The following is a 17,224-nucleotide window of genomic DNA, read 5'->3' as shown; positions in this document are numbered from 1 at the left end:
TCGTGTTTCTGCAACACCCTTGCAAGAATTTACATTATTACTGCGACTAAATAATACGTGTGAAATCAGTATTTTTTGATCGACTTTCATTTTCCAGGAGGGGCGTGCCACCCCTCCCTTCCGGAAGTCCATGACTGTAGGCTATTTTTTTCATCTAGGTACATCGATTTTTCGGTGTTATTTTCTTACAAAGTCAGGCTCCTAGCCATTTTTATTTTATTTTGGGGGGTTGGGGGCTTATCCTTTATGAGCAGTGGGGTGGGTAGGAGCCCTTAGGATGAATTTCTCAGTATATTACCACTTATTATTCAATTTGTTCAATCCTGCTATGGAAATAAAATTAATTACAACTATACACTATTTCCAACGAAACATTTGTAGGATTTCGGGGGCTTCAAACCACCGGGCCCCTCTCCGACTACGTGCCTGTACAAAGTGGTGCTATTTGTTCCAAAATTGGCATTTTTTAACACGTTTCTGTGCCAAACATGCCTAAAATTATACCTTCATTGTCCCATTGAACTAGTATTTTAAATTGTAGGTCACAAGGCCTACTCATCTTCGTGACCGTTTCATACTTTGGAAACGATTTTTGAGGAAGTTTTTTTCTTTTAATATTTCTCGCGCAACACAATATGAAAATACCAATGTTATGGCTCCCGTGTGACGGTAGATGCGCACTCGATCGCCGCCAAAACAGCTCGACTTTACTCGGTGATGCTAAACGTACGTTCCCGTAAAAGATGAAAAATCGCGGGAAACGTCCATTTACAAGTGGTATCATGTAGCTGTTGAAATTATTTCATGTATAACACGCACCGTAGTTATCTCTTGGATAAAATTCTGAAATCAGTGCGAGTTATGCATGCGTAAATTTTATTTTTTGAGCCAAAATCCCCAAGGATTACCACGGAATTTTTCGTTTTCAGGCACAAACTGTGCTGAAATTCGTGAGAAGTCTCACAATTTGCATTTTATTCGAATGGATGAAAAATGTATTCAGAACATGCTGCTGCACATACGGAAACACATTTTGGTAACAAGAATTTTTTTCGGTGCTATCGCATTTGCGAACAATCAAGGTCCCTATATACTTAGTGTAACTAAGGTTTTAAATATCAAGTAACCAGGAACAATATTATATTTTATGAGGTTATGCGAATTAGTAAAAATGGGAAAACTTAATCTACTGATTCATTTAATGAGAGGGATGCGGCTGATCTTACCTGAAGAGATAGAGCCTTGTATTGTATTACGTTTGTTAAGAGTTAGTTTTTATGTTAGAATATTGATTTTCATTTGTTTACTTTCATAATTCAAATATATCTTCTTCTTCTATCTTCTATATATAAATGGATGTGTGTGTGTGTGAGTGTGTGCATATTTGTTTGTTCCGGCATAACTCTCGAACGCCTGGAGCAATTTCAACCAGCCTTGGTACACGTATCACTTGCAATCTGGAAATAAATACTGTGGGGGTAAGACGCCCCTGGCACCCATAGGAGTGGGCTGGGAAGGGGTAACATGTAAAAATAATCGAGAATCACCGATATTAAATTCCGCACAAACAGGCATCCGTGACTCTATGCAATCCGCACAACGATAGTGTTTCTCGGGTTGTCTAACATTCAGGCTGTGTTGCGAATGGAATCCATAGTGTTCGTGACACTCCCAATGCGGTTCGACTCCAAGTTCATCACCTATCGGCATGGGGGGTGAGAGGGGGTGAAAAATAAAATGCCACAAATGACCTAGATTAGTGTCGAATCCATAGTTTTCGGAGTCGCTGAGCTAATTGGTGACATTCACGATCACATTTAAAATTAGCTACATTTTACACTATAGTTAGAATTCATTATTTTCCTGTCTAATACAAGATTGGGATAAATAAATACCTGGGTAACGCCGGGTAATCAGGTAGTAATATAAATATGGACGTAATTAAGGCTCGGAAGTTGATGACCTAAAAAAATGACTTCAAATGGTAAAAAATGACCTAAATAATTTTCAATCTTAAAATGAAAGTATGATTTTTTTTTATTAATTGCAAGAGAGTTATTGAATTCTTAGATACAGCCCGTTGTTTGGTGGTTTTAACTACCGAATAACGAAAAATAGCCCTTGAGGGCCAAAGCCTACGTCTCCACTGATGACATCACTCCCACTTGTCTCAACAGAGGTGGGCGACATCCAACCACTTACGGGGTGATACCTAAAACTATCTGTGAAAAAGGAACATGGAGTTACGACAATAAGGTTAACATTGTGCAGATACGCAATTGATTGATTGATTGAGTTGGTGTTTTAAGTCCACGTTATGCACATTGAGGCTAATCGGGACTGGACCTACAGATTAAAGTGGGATCCGAACCACTATGTGCCTCCACCGGGTATAACTTGATAACAAGGCAACGACGCAACCACTGCGCCATCGTGGAGAGAGATAGGCAATTGAAACTCCCTTGAACGGACCCCTAAAATTAGTCTGTGCAGGCCTATGTGTCAAACTGAGCTCTGTTTATCTTGGTATCGTTTTGCTTTTGTGTTTTAACACCAGTTTACTGCAGTGGCGGCAACTATGATGGGTAGTGCCAACGTGATCAAGAAATAGAAAAAAAACAACTCCGGAATGCCACCCCCTCCTCTTGCGGTTTCGCCACTGGCCAAGATGTTTATCCTCGTTTGGTAACGTGGATAACAACGTGTGTTTAAGTAATAACGTACTAATCCGATTCATCTTCACTCACCAACCTATCTATATACACTACAGGACACTTCCCTAAAAATATAACAATTACAAGAGGAAAGGAAAAACAAATCCTATCACCTTCTCCTCCTCCATACACACGTTTATCTAACTGGATGTCGAGAATATCTTTGTTATGAAAAGAAATTGTCGAAATGCCAAAGGAAACTCGCATCATCATAGGATTTTTTACTTTTATATTTTTAAAAAAGTCTGAATGGCCCTCTTGGTGCATCTATCTATTATCAAAAATGTTCATTTAACTTTGGAAAAATACTAGGTTCGTTTCTCCAAAAGTAGGCAGAAATTACTTCCCGTCTTACAAATCAGTCGTATTTAGCGACTTTTCTCTGAAGGTAGCAACTGTGTCAACACTGCGAAAGTTCCCTCGCTGTGCCAAGCGAAGACTGGCACGATTTCTTATGGGCTAACCCCGACCCCTGCAACTTTGTTCTCGGCTCATGGTGGAAATGTTCCTCGTGGAGACTTCTTCAACCCTCTGCACATGTGTCAACTTGGTTAGGTCCATGGGTTAGGCCAACTCTTGGGCGGCACGGACTGTTGCCTCGCGAGGGTACGAACGAAACAGCTGGCGATGCAGTGAGGAGGTTGGGGCGGTCGTCACGTCAGCTTGACCGATCGCAAGATTCGAATCTCCTTGTCTGTAAACTATCAATGTATTCATTTAACAATACTTGGCGAGGTATGCGTTTCTTCCGAGGGTAGTGCCATGGCACGGCAGCTCTACCCCTTGAGCCGCCCCTGGCTACTGCTTTACTATTGCTTCTTTTCGGTTTAAAATGGCTGCAAATGTCGATAAATAAATAAAGACAAGATAGGGATGAATAGAAGACAGAAAAGGAGAGGGGAGTAACAGCACTGGAAATAAATAGAAAAAGGAGAAATTACTACCATGGAGGATAATAAAGGACTATTATAGTTATATTATGCAAGGAAGTACCTTTGAACACTAACATTATCGTACTGTCGGTAGATACTAATTATAGAAATTCACTAGTCTTTGCACCTTTCAAAGAAAGGAAAAGACCGAAGTTTTTTGCTAAAGAAGAATGCTACTTCGAAGAGGCGCCAAACACGGCAGACGTGACTGGCGGAAAACACGTGGAGATGAACAGCAGCCCAGAAATTACAGTTCTGCATGGCCTTCGCTTCCATGACGTAACAAGATTACAGAGTCTTTTTTCGACGTCCTCAGATCCCGTTCTTCAGCTGAGGGACCACGCCTACTCCTGGAATGCCAGCCACGTCCTCCTGGCGTGGGGAAAGGGCACGTGAGCAAAAGCTGTGCGAAAAATCAACAGAGCGTGAATTGGAGGGGGAGGGGGTCGAAAGGATGACGGATTGCCTGTTCCCGGGATGTGCTCTTGCAGAGTCGGTACCGGTGGTCTGTGATGAATTGAGTGTTTAACCAATAGAATTGTGCCGTGGTGTTTTTTTTATGAGTTTTGGATCTTTATCGTGTCTAAGTTTCTTACCAACCTCATTCATTGTTCTTTAGTTTTAATAATAACCATTATATATATATATATATATATATATATATATATATATATATATATATATATATATATATATATATATATATTTTCAAACTACCGTATAATATAAAGTTTAGTAACAATAATAATAAATAGGGCTAGGATTTTGATAACCTTATAATTGCCAAAAAATGCATTTATGACCTAATACATGCAAGAAAATGTCCTATAAACTTAGAAAAATGACCTAAAAATTCTGAAAGATTTGTAGAACAAATTTATAAACTACCAAGAGAAATTCAAATTACAAATTAACGTTACAGTATCTATCACATGTTCATTGCGTATGGTAGTACAAGAAAGAAAGTTCACTTTTTGTCATCTTTTACACTTTAAGTACTGTGTTGCAATACACAATGAAAATCATATGCAAATTTTCAAAAATGAATGACTGTCGGTTGTCGGACAAGAGAGCCTTGTACATGGAAAAACTTCTCTCGACTTCCAATGAATATCACTTGCTGTTAAGTCACTTTCAATTCCATGGAGTGTAAATTGTTTCCCTGACAAAATGTCCGATACAGAGCACCAAACTTTGTACCTCTTATTTTTGAACAATAATCCGTTCGGCGACAATGTATTTACTGATAGATGGGGGAAATCACAGTGATGAGCTGAATTGTTACACAGCTTGTATCAACAATACTGCACAGAATTTCTTTGTTTCTTCAAACACAGTCGTTCAGAACTGCGCTGAAGGCAATGAGACGAGAGTCGGGAACCTCTCTCCTTCAAAGGGTTACATTTGCATGTAAAATGCCCCTTTTTTCACCAAAATGTAGAAAAATGCATAAGATGACTTTTAAAAGGCCGAAAAATGACCTAAACGGTTTAAAAAGTTTAAAAAATGACCTTTACTCCAAAAAAGGTCAAAAAATGCAAAAAATGCCCTAAGAAAGGCATCCCAATTTATTCACTTACGTGTAAAACACGTTCCTATCTACCTAGGCAACGTTTCTGCCTTACCAAAAAAAAGAGGCATTTGCATCAAAATCGTAGCCCTAATAATAACTAACAATAAGTATTGTCAGTAGCTTAAATGTATATTCTCAATGTGATTTTCGTTATTTAGCGTCCCTTTTCTGCCACTTTCTAAAAAAAACCGATTGCCATTTTGAAAGAGAAAAATTCAAAAAATACGAAATATCTTATTGTGTATGCAACCCTCCCCCTACAAAGCAGTTATAAGCTATCCACCTTTACAATTCCAGCTCCTCCCGGAAAAAAAGTCCTGCGTACGACAGTGCTAACGACTGATCGGTTTGGTATATTTCACTTCACTCATTCTGCCACTTTTAGCTAAGGCGAAGATGATGATGAATGATGATAAGATGAAATCGATAAAAATTACTCTTCTACCAAAGAAATTAATGTAATTTTCTTTTTAGAAACGGATTATTTATTGAATATCAAAATTGCTGTTATAGCTCTAGCTGATGAAAAGGAAGGTCTATGATAATTTTTTTGCGTATTATTACTAGTAGTGCTACACATGAATTTTCCCAGCTACTGTCAACGCAAAGCTGATAATAATCACAATCTACTCTTTACTTTGACACGTTCCTTTAGTTACAAGAACACGGTTTAACTAAAACACCAAATAACAAGTTCACATGAAGACTCGAAAGCATCACGTGATGCCTCTCAGGGTATTGGGTAATATCTCTCCTCGTTGTTCAGACCAAATCAAAGTCAAGTTTTCAATAAGGGAAAAGGTATATTTTTTCTTCTTAGCAAACTAATTACTTATGTGCCTAACATAAAATCCATTTCACTCCAAAAAATTAAACTTCTTATAATTCAACTTGATCACTCAATTCAAAAAACTCCAAGCCCGAACTCCAAAAACAAGACAAAACACAATCGTAATTTCCACGGTAACAGCTCTTAACAAGATAAGTATATACAGGTCAGTCACTAACCTGACATTATCAGTGATAGGTAAATTACAGAAATTAAGATTAAAGAACAATAAACATTTGTACAAGAGAAAAGGTAATTAATAACAATAAATATTAGTTTAATGGGAAAGGACGTGTCAACTTTTATGTAAATTCTGCGGAAACAAAGGAATTTCATATTTCAGAACAGTAAACAAGTATTTTGCTTATTTAATTTTCGTTTTGATAAGTCTTCCAGAGGTGGAGGCGACCCCCCTGAGTCCACCCTTTAAATACTGTGACGTATTTCTCTGCTGTTATTAAATAATGTATAAAACTATCTACGGCCTCTTAATGCTACCTTCTCTACCAAGAAAAAGTAAACTGACCTTGTTCCCCACTTTTGGCACCCAATCGCCGCCACTGTAAACAAATTATAATTTACTAAACACAGTAAAGTGGTCTACCAAATGTAAATAACAGAATTAATCAATCTTGAAATTATATTTGTTTTTAATTGCATTAAATATTCAAATATTTGTGAATGCATTTCACCAACAAAAAATATTAGTATCTATAAGTATAAACTTCACAGACAAATAAGTCAGACTTTGCTACAGTTTTGAAGTGTCACACGCGTAACACATTTTTGTTAATACTTTTCATGCATTCAGCTATGTTATCATACTCAAGTTTTTTTGTTTTTTTGAATTTGTTAGCAGACACCTCAGTTCATAATTCTATGAAATAAGTTAGTGGCCGCGGTGGCTCAGTCGGTAACGCGTCTGACTACCATGCTCAAGGTCCCGGGTTCGATCCCCGGCCGGTTCAAATCCGGGAACTTTTCTAACGGTGAAAGCGGCCCCGGCGCCCACCCAGCGTCGAATAACATGGGTACCTGGGGGAAACCCTGGGGGGTAAAGGCGGTCAGGGGCGTGATGCTGATCACATCACCCCCACTCACGACCGGATCAAGAAAGTGTGGGGCGTTACCCCCACACCCCCTATACGCCTTCATGGCGTGGTGCTATGCACAGGGGAACACTTTACCTTTTTACCTTTATGAAATAAGTTAATTTGGAATATTTTAATGCAATCGCATGTCTAGAACCAAGGGTTCCCGCAGAATTTTCTCTCAGGGGCGGCAGGGTCACAGAAAGTTTTTATTATTATGCTATTATTACAGATATTATTTTTATTATTGTTACTATTATTATTACTACTATGACTACTACTACTTATATATATTTTTAAAAATACATCAATTTGTAATTTCCATATTCTGTATAGGTATCCATATACTGTATAATTTGCATATGCACAAAAACCTGTTTCTTATAGTTAGATAATGAGTGTAAAATATACTGTAAGCTTAAATGTAACCATATTTCAAATAATAATAATAATAATTGCAATCATAATAATAATAGTTGCTGAAACTTACAGCCTGTCACAGAAAACAACATTTTTTGTTATAAAATTTCTCTACAATTTCACCATTCGGATTTCATTAATTCTTTCCAATAATCTCCGGGGGGGGGGGCAAGTGCCCCCTGTCCCCTCCCTGCGGGCACCCTCTAGAACCTGACATTTTATGTGTGAATGTCACACACGTAACGCTGGAATGCAGCAAATATGCATTTCCAGAATTGTATTTAGAGGTATATTAAAAGTGACTGCTCCCCTCCCCCCCCACAAAAAAATCTATCTGCCTCTCACCTGTTTTTTCCTGGCACCGATGTCCTATTCAATATCATAATCGTGCATTTTACGACAAAAATACACATCCCAGCAAACTGCCCCGACCCAGTCCTGTTCACGTGCAAACCGCCGGAAATGAAGCAACAATTAATTACATCAGCTTAGCGACATTGTTGTTCCTAAGCAATAATAGCTTTTCCTCAATTAGCTTGATAAGGGGAAATGTGCTAACATGATTTCAATGCGAGATAAATCGCAATGATACTTCCCATTGCTTTGCTTTGCGACTTTCTGTTGTAACCGAGTAGTGTTGCCCACGGCACGAGACGGGACAGGCTTTTAAAAATTCGAGACGAGACGAGATTGACCATGTGCCATAAGACAAACGAATATTTTCGAGACGAGACAGCATTTCCAAGAGACTCCACGAGACGAGACAGGCCAAAGTCTCGTCTCGTGGGCAACACTATAACCGAGAGTCTTAAGGCATTTCATTTCATCATGCTATCAGGTGTGTTTAGGTCGTGGCTGGAATGTCCCGGCATGCACTTGGATAATGAACATTTCTACCTTGTAATCAAGGTGGCCGGATTCGATTTCCGATTGGGCCACATTCCGGTGGTTCGCCAACTTTTTGGCAGTGTTTGTTTTGTGCAGAAACTGCACCATAGGCGTAGGCAGCTTTTTTATTTCGGAGAGGGGGGGGGGCTCAAATTGTAAAAGTCATGGGCAGGCCATGTGGCACGAATGGGAGAGGAAAGAAGAGTTTACATGATTCTTTTTGGGAAAACCTGTAATTGGTAAGAATACGTAGGAAGGCCAAGACGAAGATGGTGGGATAATGTTGAGATGGACGCAGTGATGTGCCGTAGACTTCAAATTTACGTCTACATGTAAACTATGCGTATATTACATTGGGTTGTAGTCTACATAGACTACGTAGACAATCTAAATTGCATTAAAATTAATTTTCAAGGCAGGCTTTCATGAAAGGAAAGTGACATTTTCAACTATATTGGTTCCTAACGAACTGAAAAGAATCCTATTTACAACAAAATTTATCTTATCTTCCATCATCAACTATGGAAGAAGATAAATAGCATGCAAAAAAAACAAAAAAAACAGATGGCAGTCGTGAGCCAAGAGTGGTATTTTCCTCATAGAACACTATAATATTTCATATATTAGGTTTTTTCCTAGGTGAGAAATTGTTCGAATTTGGAAGAAAGAGTATGAAAAGTTATCCTTACACATCAGCAACTGATAGGCAGTATAATTTTCTTTTAATTCCACGGCGCCCTTTGCTAAGTTATCACCTTTCGCCATGTTGTTTACATAGATTATGTAATCTACGTGTATAAAATTGTCTACGTGTAGAATGTAGACTATCGTTGTTTACGCGTAGACGCACATCACTGGATGGACCTAAAGGAAATCGGTAACGATGGAGAAGATTGGATTGATCTTGCCCAAGATAGGGACAGATGGATGGCTTGTGTTGCTGCAACCATAAACCTTCGGGTTTAAGAAGGCTACAGAGTTAGTTAGTTAGTTTTGACACCAGGTGTAGTGCAGGCGTATCTCGGCTGGTGAAAGGAAATGTTTAACCAATTAGACGAAAAGCGGTGTTCAATTTCATAAGATTCAATAAATGCCTGTCTGCTGCTTGAAACGTTCATTTGATTAGTTTACACGCACCACGTGATCATACAGCACACGCTACACCGCTCCAGAACGTAATGCAAACGTTGCAAACACCAAATACACTACTCAGGGGTGCCCATCCCCTTTATGCTTAATTATTTACTCAAATTATTTGGTCAGACAAAATTTGCGGAAAAATATATACAGACATTCTTTAAGCAATGTTTAGTTTAGGTGCTTCAGGCTCACTTTCAAGTTTGCTAACATAGAACGTCCAAGACTGCTCAGGCTCACTGCCATTATTAGTGTACTGAACCTTTTTCTCAGCAGTTTGTCTACTTGACTAACCTTGTATTAATTCGAACAACACGTCCCCCCAGCCAAACCGATTCTAAAGCCATAAGAGGTTGTTTCAATTCAACCCTATCGCCACGATCACCCACAGGTAGGTAAATAAAACTGTACATAATAGCCATAACTAAAAATCAATAACAAGTCAAACGAAACGACCCCCCCTCATTTTTGTGTGAAGATATATAGAATTGGTATAAAATTTTGTACCACCCTCAAAATTCCCTGAAACCCCCTTGTGTGCACCCTTGACATTACTTGACACCAAATCAACGAAGTGAACGAGTCGGTGATGCACCGTGTAACCAACAAAACGCGTGAGTGCATTGATAGTCGAAAAGTGCAGCGAACTGGACGGGGCTATTATGTACGTTCTAAGGCTCTGTCCGAAAGGTACAAAGTGCAGACTTGAAGTATGGTCTTGGCGGAAGTGACGCCACCTAGTACAGTTCGAAAGCGCCAAGAACAGAAGTACGCAAGTGCACAGCTCGCAGTGCAGATGGTTGCTGACTAGGTCACGTGATTTTCGCACTCGTTGTTCATTTGTTTAACATCACGGAGGTAGAAAGCCAGCAGCACAGGTAGATATACGTTATGGGCCAGCAAGTTGTTGGTTGAAGTTCTTCTAATGGGTGGAAATGTATGTGTACGAGCATTTGAAAATGATATGTGATTTCTATGGTGAAAAACAAGTGTTTAAAACGCAAGGAAAACAACGAGTACTCAGTTTTATCTACTGATCGTATTTGGCGCTGCAGTCGAAGTGCAATTCGAAACACAACACTTCCAGTCCACGACTTGAAGACCGCATTCCAAGACCATACTCGGAGGATGCTCGCTTCAAGTACGGTCTTGCACCTTTCGGACACGGCCTAAGGCCGCGTCCCAATCGGCAGCAGATGTCGTCTAGAGCATCGATCCATCCGGGGACTCATGGTACCTCCGTTGTCCGAATTGGCGGCAGACATGGAGTCGGAGGGGAGAGACGAACGGCGCTACAGATGCACGCTCCAACTCGCTGTGGCCCTGCGCTTGGCAGCCATATTGCAATTTCCGCTTTGCGGAGACAACGTTTACTGAATAGATGATGTGAAAGTCAGTGATTCTTGGACATTTTATCGACAAAACTGAATGTAGAAAAATTGAAAATGAAGAAATTATGTCACATTTCCTAATATTAGTAGTAAATAGGTGGAAATCATTGAAACGTGTGGTTGGCGTCTGCCTTCTGCTTTCATCCTGTGCGCCTGCGTCCTAGAGCGCGGTGAGAGACGTTTGGGGCGACACCTGGCGGGAAACGTGACAACCATACTCATCGGCGGTGTTTGAGTTTTTGCTTTGGGGGGGGGGGGGGGGGCAGACTCTGGGAGAAGCATATGATGTACCTGAGGGTTATTGAATATCCCCTAGTTTATAAGGGGTCCGGAGGCCTTCCCCCGGAAATTAAAAAGAAAACAACTTAAAAACACTGAGTTTTAGGCCTTTTAGATTTGAAAATGTTAAATTTCCTCGCTTAGCCTAAGTAAACAAATATTAATTAGTATATTGGTTGTCAGTTTTAAAAGAAGCAAAACAGTACGATTATTGTATTTTGTATTTCATTATTTTTTTATTGATATAATACTCGTATTACTTCAAAAAAGTAATAAGCTTCAGATATTTTAGAAAAATTAAATTGAAAACTTCTTTTGATGCCTCAGCAGTAACTGTTGACTCAACACAAAGTCATTTTACGTTTTTCTTTCTTCAAACTGTACACATCAATCAAATCGTCTAAGACCCGCTATGCTATCATGCCATCATGCCAAACGTCAAGATTTGCGGTATGGCTTCATAACAAAAATGTAGTAACTGAACTTAATCATGTTTTACTTTTTAGTATTCTTTAACTTGGGGGGGCAGGCACCCCTGGCCCATCCAGAACTCTGCTTATGACCATACTGCAAGGGGACAAGTAGTTTCGGACGACTTGACGGTAGACGAAAGCAACGGGAGAGAACAGGATGGTGTGCTTGCCAATCCGGACACGGCCTAATGACAGTGATTCTACCCAGGTGCATGCAGTCTCGTATCACTCCTTGCTTTTGTTTTGAAGCCAGTGGGCGGAGCTTAAGTTTGTCTGCGTAAGATGGCCTCATCTACTTCAACCAATGACTTCATCAGACAGAAGAACATCGCATCGGCTGCTGCAAGCGTACGCGGGCTGGAAGTAGGCTCCAACTACAAACGGAAACTCGAGGTTTACTTTACGCTTCAATACTATAAAACAAACTACAACTAGCTGTATTTGCTTATGGAACATTGTTCCTTCAGGTTTCCTGTCGCTTCTGTTAGTACAGCCGTGTGTTGAGCAGGCACCATTGCTTCGTAAATCTTATTCAAAAGTGCACAAAATTACATGCTTTCTTACGGCGTCTTCCAATGTTTTGGTCTGACTTCTCCGCTTCTGTCACGTGACCCGGCTTCAGAAACAGCGCGCGGGTAGCTAAATTCATTTTTTTAAATGATGCCCTGATAGATTTCTAATTTTTTTAACTTTATACGTTAAATAACATGTACCCTTGAAATTTAATATTAATAAATAAATTATGACATAATCATAGAGAGTATTGGTTGGATTATGTCTAGGTTTGTTGACACATATAAATACGGTTTAAATTACTTTCTGCCACTTTTACTCCCGCATATGCTAAACCTTATGTAATAAGGGAAACTAAACTGTCATTGCCCCCCCCCCCCCAGCTTTGGAACCCCATCGCCGCCACTGATTATAGATAATTGGAACTAGTGCGAAATGTCAGTGAAATATGACAGTTGGTTTCCACGCCTTGAAATATAAGCATGTGTCTGTGGCACGGCCATTGGATACAGCTATTCTCACATCTTCCCTTGTATCTTCATTATGGCATCTTAAAAGGTGTTGGTCCGCTGCTTTAAGGACACTAATGAATCATAATTAATATGCTGTCGGGGGCAGGGGGACGGGGAGAGACGTTATTAATGAATGGGTACTTTTTCGCTCGTTACCACGCCATGTGTCTTGTGGTTGCACTGAAGCATGCAATGGGAGGAGGAAGAACAAAATGCAGAAGAGCGTGAAGTCTGTATCCCTTGCAAAAAAGACCCAGGTGTTGGCCAAATGCGTGTCAGACTCCATGAATGAGAAAGTGGAAGTATAAGGTAGGCTTCAAAGGAAAATTACATACTTATCCGCGATTCAAATTATACGATATGCCATCTGGTGAGATTTTCTGGAACTGCACACAGATCCCAGAACGTTATGAAATCACACACATGTTGACTTCAATAACAAATTAATGTGCACAAGGTGCAAATGATGCACCCACAATTTGGCGTGTCAAAATGCACACAGAGATGCATAAAAGGGCACTTTTATCAGCTGATGTTCCTTGTGATGCACTAAAAATTCATCAATTGGGAAGATCAAACAAGATCATTTCAAAGATAACAAAATTACACATTTAGATCTGCCAAAGTGAACTTTCGTGATCTTGCAAATGATCTTGTCTGATCTTCCCAATAGATGCAATAGTGAAAAGTTTTCAATTGTTTCCAACCCTGAAGGGTTTCTCTGAAAGAGCGTGATTGAGAACTTTGGATGCTGCAATGGAAAGTTGTAGGCTTTCGAAAGGGAGGGGTAATGTGTACATTTTTTAAGTAGTCAGCCCTCATTGTGCAATATTTTCCTACCTTTGACGTTCTTTTTTTTAAAAAAATACTGCAGCAAAAGAGGGGTTAGACCCCCACCAATCTCCCCCTTGGGCACGCCACTGGTTGTAGGTTTGATTGTATGTCACACTATAGCTGGATCCTTGTAATTACTTTCATTTTCCTGCACATCTAGACACCAGAGTGGCTGAAATATTGAATAAGTATATTGGATGCAGGCTCGAGCAACCTGTGTGGTGTATAGCACCGTACCATGAAGGCACATTTAGTGTATGCGGGGGTAGGTCCGCACACATTCTCGATCTCTGCCATTTTGGAGGTAATATAATCAGAACCACGCTAACCCCTCCCCCACCTCCGGGTTGCCACAGGTACACATTGATTTGAGGCTGAGTGATCCCCAGAGCCGCTTTGTGTGTGGACATGGCCTGAAAAATTCCAACCTTATATCACCCACCCCGGGAACCGAGCCCGGGTGTCCCGCGTGGCAGTTAGACGCTCTACCGACTTGACCACCGCAGCTCCCCCTTGGCATAAAGTGGACTTTAGCTTAACGCCCACTGAGACGCGAAGAAACACGGCAACAGAACTTCTGTCGTCTGCTTCTATTGAAATCAAATGGTGTAACGCCCACTACAGGGGAACGTGCGGAACCGAAGCGGGAATTTCCGTGCCAGAAGTCTGCAGGTTATCTTAAAGGTTATAGCCTACTGAGACGGGTCTGTTGCGTTCTGTTTCTTCGTCTCAGTGGGCGTCAAGCAGGAGCCTAGATTCTAGGTAGCTAGGTTATCTGCAAAGCCTGAAGCCTAGAAAGTAAAACACTGCAGATAATGGCGATTCTGAAGTTAGCAACCTGAATTCTTAGGAGTTGGCAACCTCAATTCTTAGAAGTTGGCAACCTCAATTCTTAGAAGTTGGCAACCTCAATTCTTAGAAGTTGGCAACCTCAATTCTTAGAAGTTGGCAACCTCAATTCTTAGAAGTTGGCAACCTCAATTCTTAGAAGTTGACAACCTCAATTCTTAGAAGTTGACAACCTGAATTCTTAGAATTTGGCAACCTCAATTTTTAGAAGTTGGCAACCTTAATTCTTCGAAGTTGACAACCTCAATTCTTAGAAGTTGGCAACCTCAATTCTTAGAAGTTGGCAACCTCAATTCTTAGAAGTTGGCAACCTCAAGTCTTAGAAGTTGGCAACCTCAATTCTTAGAAGTTGGCAACCTCAATTCTTAGAAGTTGACAACCTCAATTCTTAGAAGTTGGCAACCTCAAATCTTAGAAGTTGGCAACCTGAATTTTTTTAAAGTTTGCAACCTGACTACCGTTGGGATGGCAACGTGGCTTCCTTGAAGACGTCAAGAATGAGCCCATTAGTCTTCTCCCTTCCTCCATAGTCTAGGACCACGTGTCATAGTGAGTTAGACTCAGCATACGACACTGGCGTCAAGCTTTAATGGGCGATCTGCTTTAAACAAACTTAAACAAGCGTAAATTCGGCTTCAGAATGATTACAATTCTTCCTATTGAAATTGGAATTCTTCCAAGTTGAAAAAAAAAGTGAAACTAACAACTGACAATATGTTGACTATTTCATTTACCCCGTTGCTGAGCATAGGACAATCTAAGGTTACGCTAAGCAGTAGCAGGTCAAAGAAACCAATAAACGAGAGGGAAGAAATCGACACGCGGTTTTCTCCGGCTCGTTGCCTCTTCTCGAATTACCTGCCATTGTGGTTCATCGCATTCTTGGAGGTATTAGGAAGCCGAGCGTGCAGGAATCCATCGCCTGAAGAGAGCTGCGAGGGAAGCGACACCTGCCAGGGGGCGCTGTTTGTTCCACGCTTTATCTCGGACCGAAATCTCGTTAACAGATTTCACCGTATCATGCTAATTGAGGCGAGGCGTTTTTTTGTTGACTGGAAACAACAATGTCCTTTTGCAACTGGCGTAATTGATTGCTGCTTCATTCTTGCGTGGTGGACGCGTGAACAGGATTGCAACTATTTGAACTGAATCTTCTTGGATGAAGTGCTTCCTTTCTTCTGGGAAAAAAGGTTCCGGTACTCTTCAAGTACTTAACCCCCCCCCGTGCCTCCCCGATGGTGTAGTGGTAAAGTGGATTCCACTTTATACTGAAGGTCCAGTCCCGATTAGCCTTTCTGTGCATAAAGTGGACTTAAAACCACAAATCAATCAATCAACATCTCGCTCTCTCCCCCCCTCTCTCTCTCTCTCACACACACACGACGCCAGAGGTCCCATGTTCAACTCTCAGTCTGGGTATGGATGTTATTTGTGAGTTTAGTTTCATCAATTTCATCATATCACCATTCATCCTCATCTTCACTGGCTTAAAGTGGCAGAAAAGAGAGGTAAAATCAACAAAATTAATCTTGGTCTCTCGGGTGGAGTCAGGACGGGGTTAGGAAGTTGAAATTTGGACCCCCCCAGGTTGCGAAATCCCGGTGGGGGGGGAGAAGGCGGGAATTCCCCCCACCAACAATCTTGTTCTGAAATTTCCCCCACCAACAAATTCTTCCGGGGGGGGAGAGATTTTGTTTTAACAACAAACATAAACAATTAGTTTGGGATTCGAATAACGGACAACAAAGAGCCTCATCTCGTAGGACACTGAATCCAGTAATCCCCAGAACACAGAAATTTGACCGATTTATTTCTTCTCCATTTCTCATCGCCTTTCGTTAGCAACCACGAAGTATATAGATATATTAATAAAACACGTAATAGCATTTATATGTGAATCTTATACAGGAAACTATTGTCTTCTTAATGTCTCTTAATTTTTGCCGCTCCTCCCTTACGCAAATCATTGTTCATAGCATCAGTAGTACATTAAAATCTTCAATTTGCAATAACATTTTGAATGAAAGACAGTCGATGTAATATATTGTATATTTTATAATATAATTTGATTATTTAATAATTGACATATATTTAATGACATTATATATATATATATATATATATATATATATATATATATATATATTGTGTGTGTGTGTTTGTGCGTCTGTCTTTCTGCTCCTTTCCCCCACCAATCTGCAGTGATTTCGCACCCTGCCCCCCCCCCCCCCAAATATCAAGACCATTCCTGTGCCACTGGACACACATGTCCTTCGACAGCATACAAAAATGTGAATCTGAGTTTTACTTGTTTTTCGAGTAAGTCAACCTACCTTTCCGCGGTAGCTCCCTCATTCTCCCTCCACTTCTTCGAATCAGTGGATAGCTTAACTCCGTACGCTGTCGATACTCTTTGGCTCACATGCGGTGACCTTTCATGCTAAAATATTTCCCGATGTCCACCGCTTCTGCGTCAGGTGAAAGCCTGTTTGCAACTTCAGGGCATTGTTGTTTGCGAAGAGACCTTGACAATGGGCGACACCGCACTTGTCGCGTCATGTCACCCGAGGCATTGTTGCGTGAGACAAGACAAGTACTTACAGGTTTACGTTCACTTGAACTTGGAATATGTAGCTCATCTGCATATGTACCATGTGCATCTACGTCCATCATGTCCATCTACGATCAGCAAGTGCAACTGCGAATAACAACCGTTTTGGCACGAAACTAAATGGTTGGTTAAAGTATAATCAGTGGGTTGAACTGAAATTCAATATCTTGTCACAGAA

General features: G+C 40.5%; 1 protein-coding gene across 1 annotated transcript in view; it reads left to right on the top strand.

Annotated features, from left to right (window-relative positions):
* Positions 1-17,224, top strand: part of LOC146003679 (uncharacterized) — a 111,289-nt gene that overhangs the window by 46,836 nt on the left and 47,229 nt on the right. The window lies entirely within an intron of this gene.

This window comes from Lepisma saccharinum, chromosome 20, assembly GCF_977018435.1.
Source record: "Lepisma saccharinum chromosome 20, izLepSacc3.1, whole genome shotgun sequence".
In the NCBI taxonomy this organism is placed as follows: Eukaryota; Metazoa; Arthropoda; class Insecta; order Zygentoma; family Lepismatidae; genus Lepisma; species Lepisma saccharinum.
This window is presented reverse-complemented; position numbering and strand designations above follow the sequence as displayed.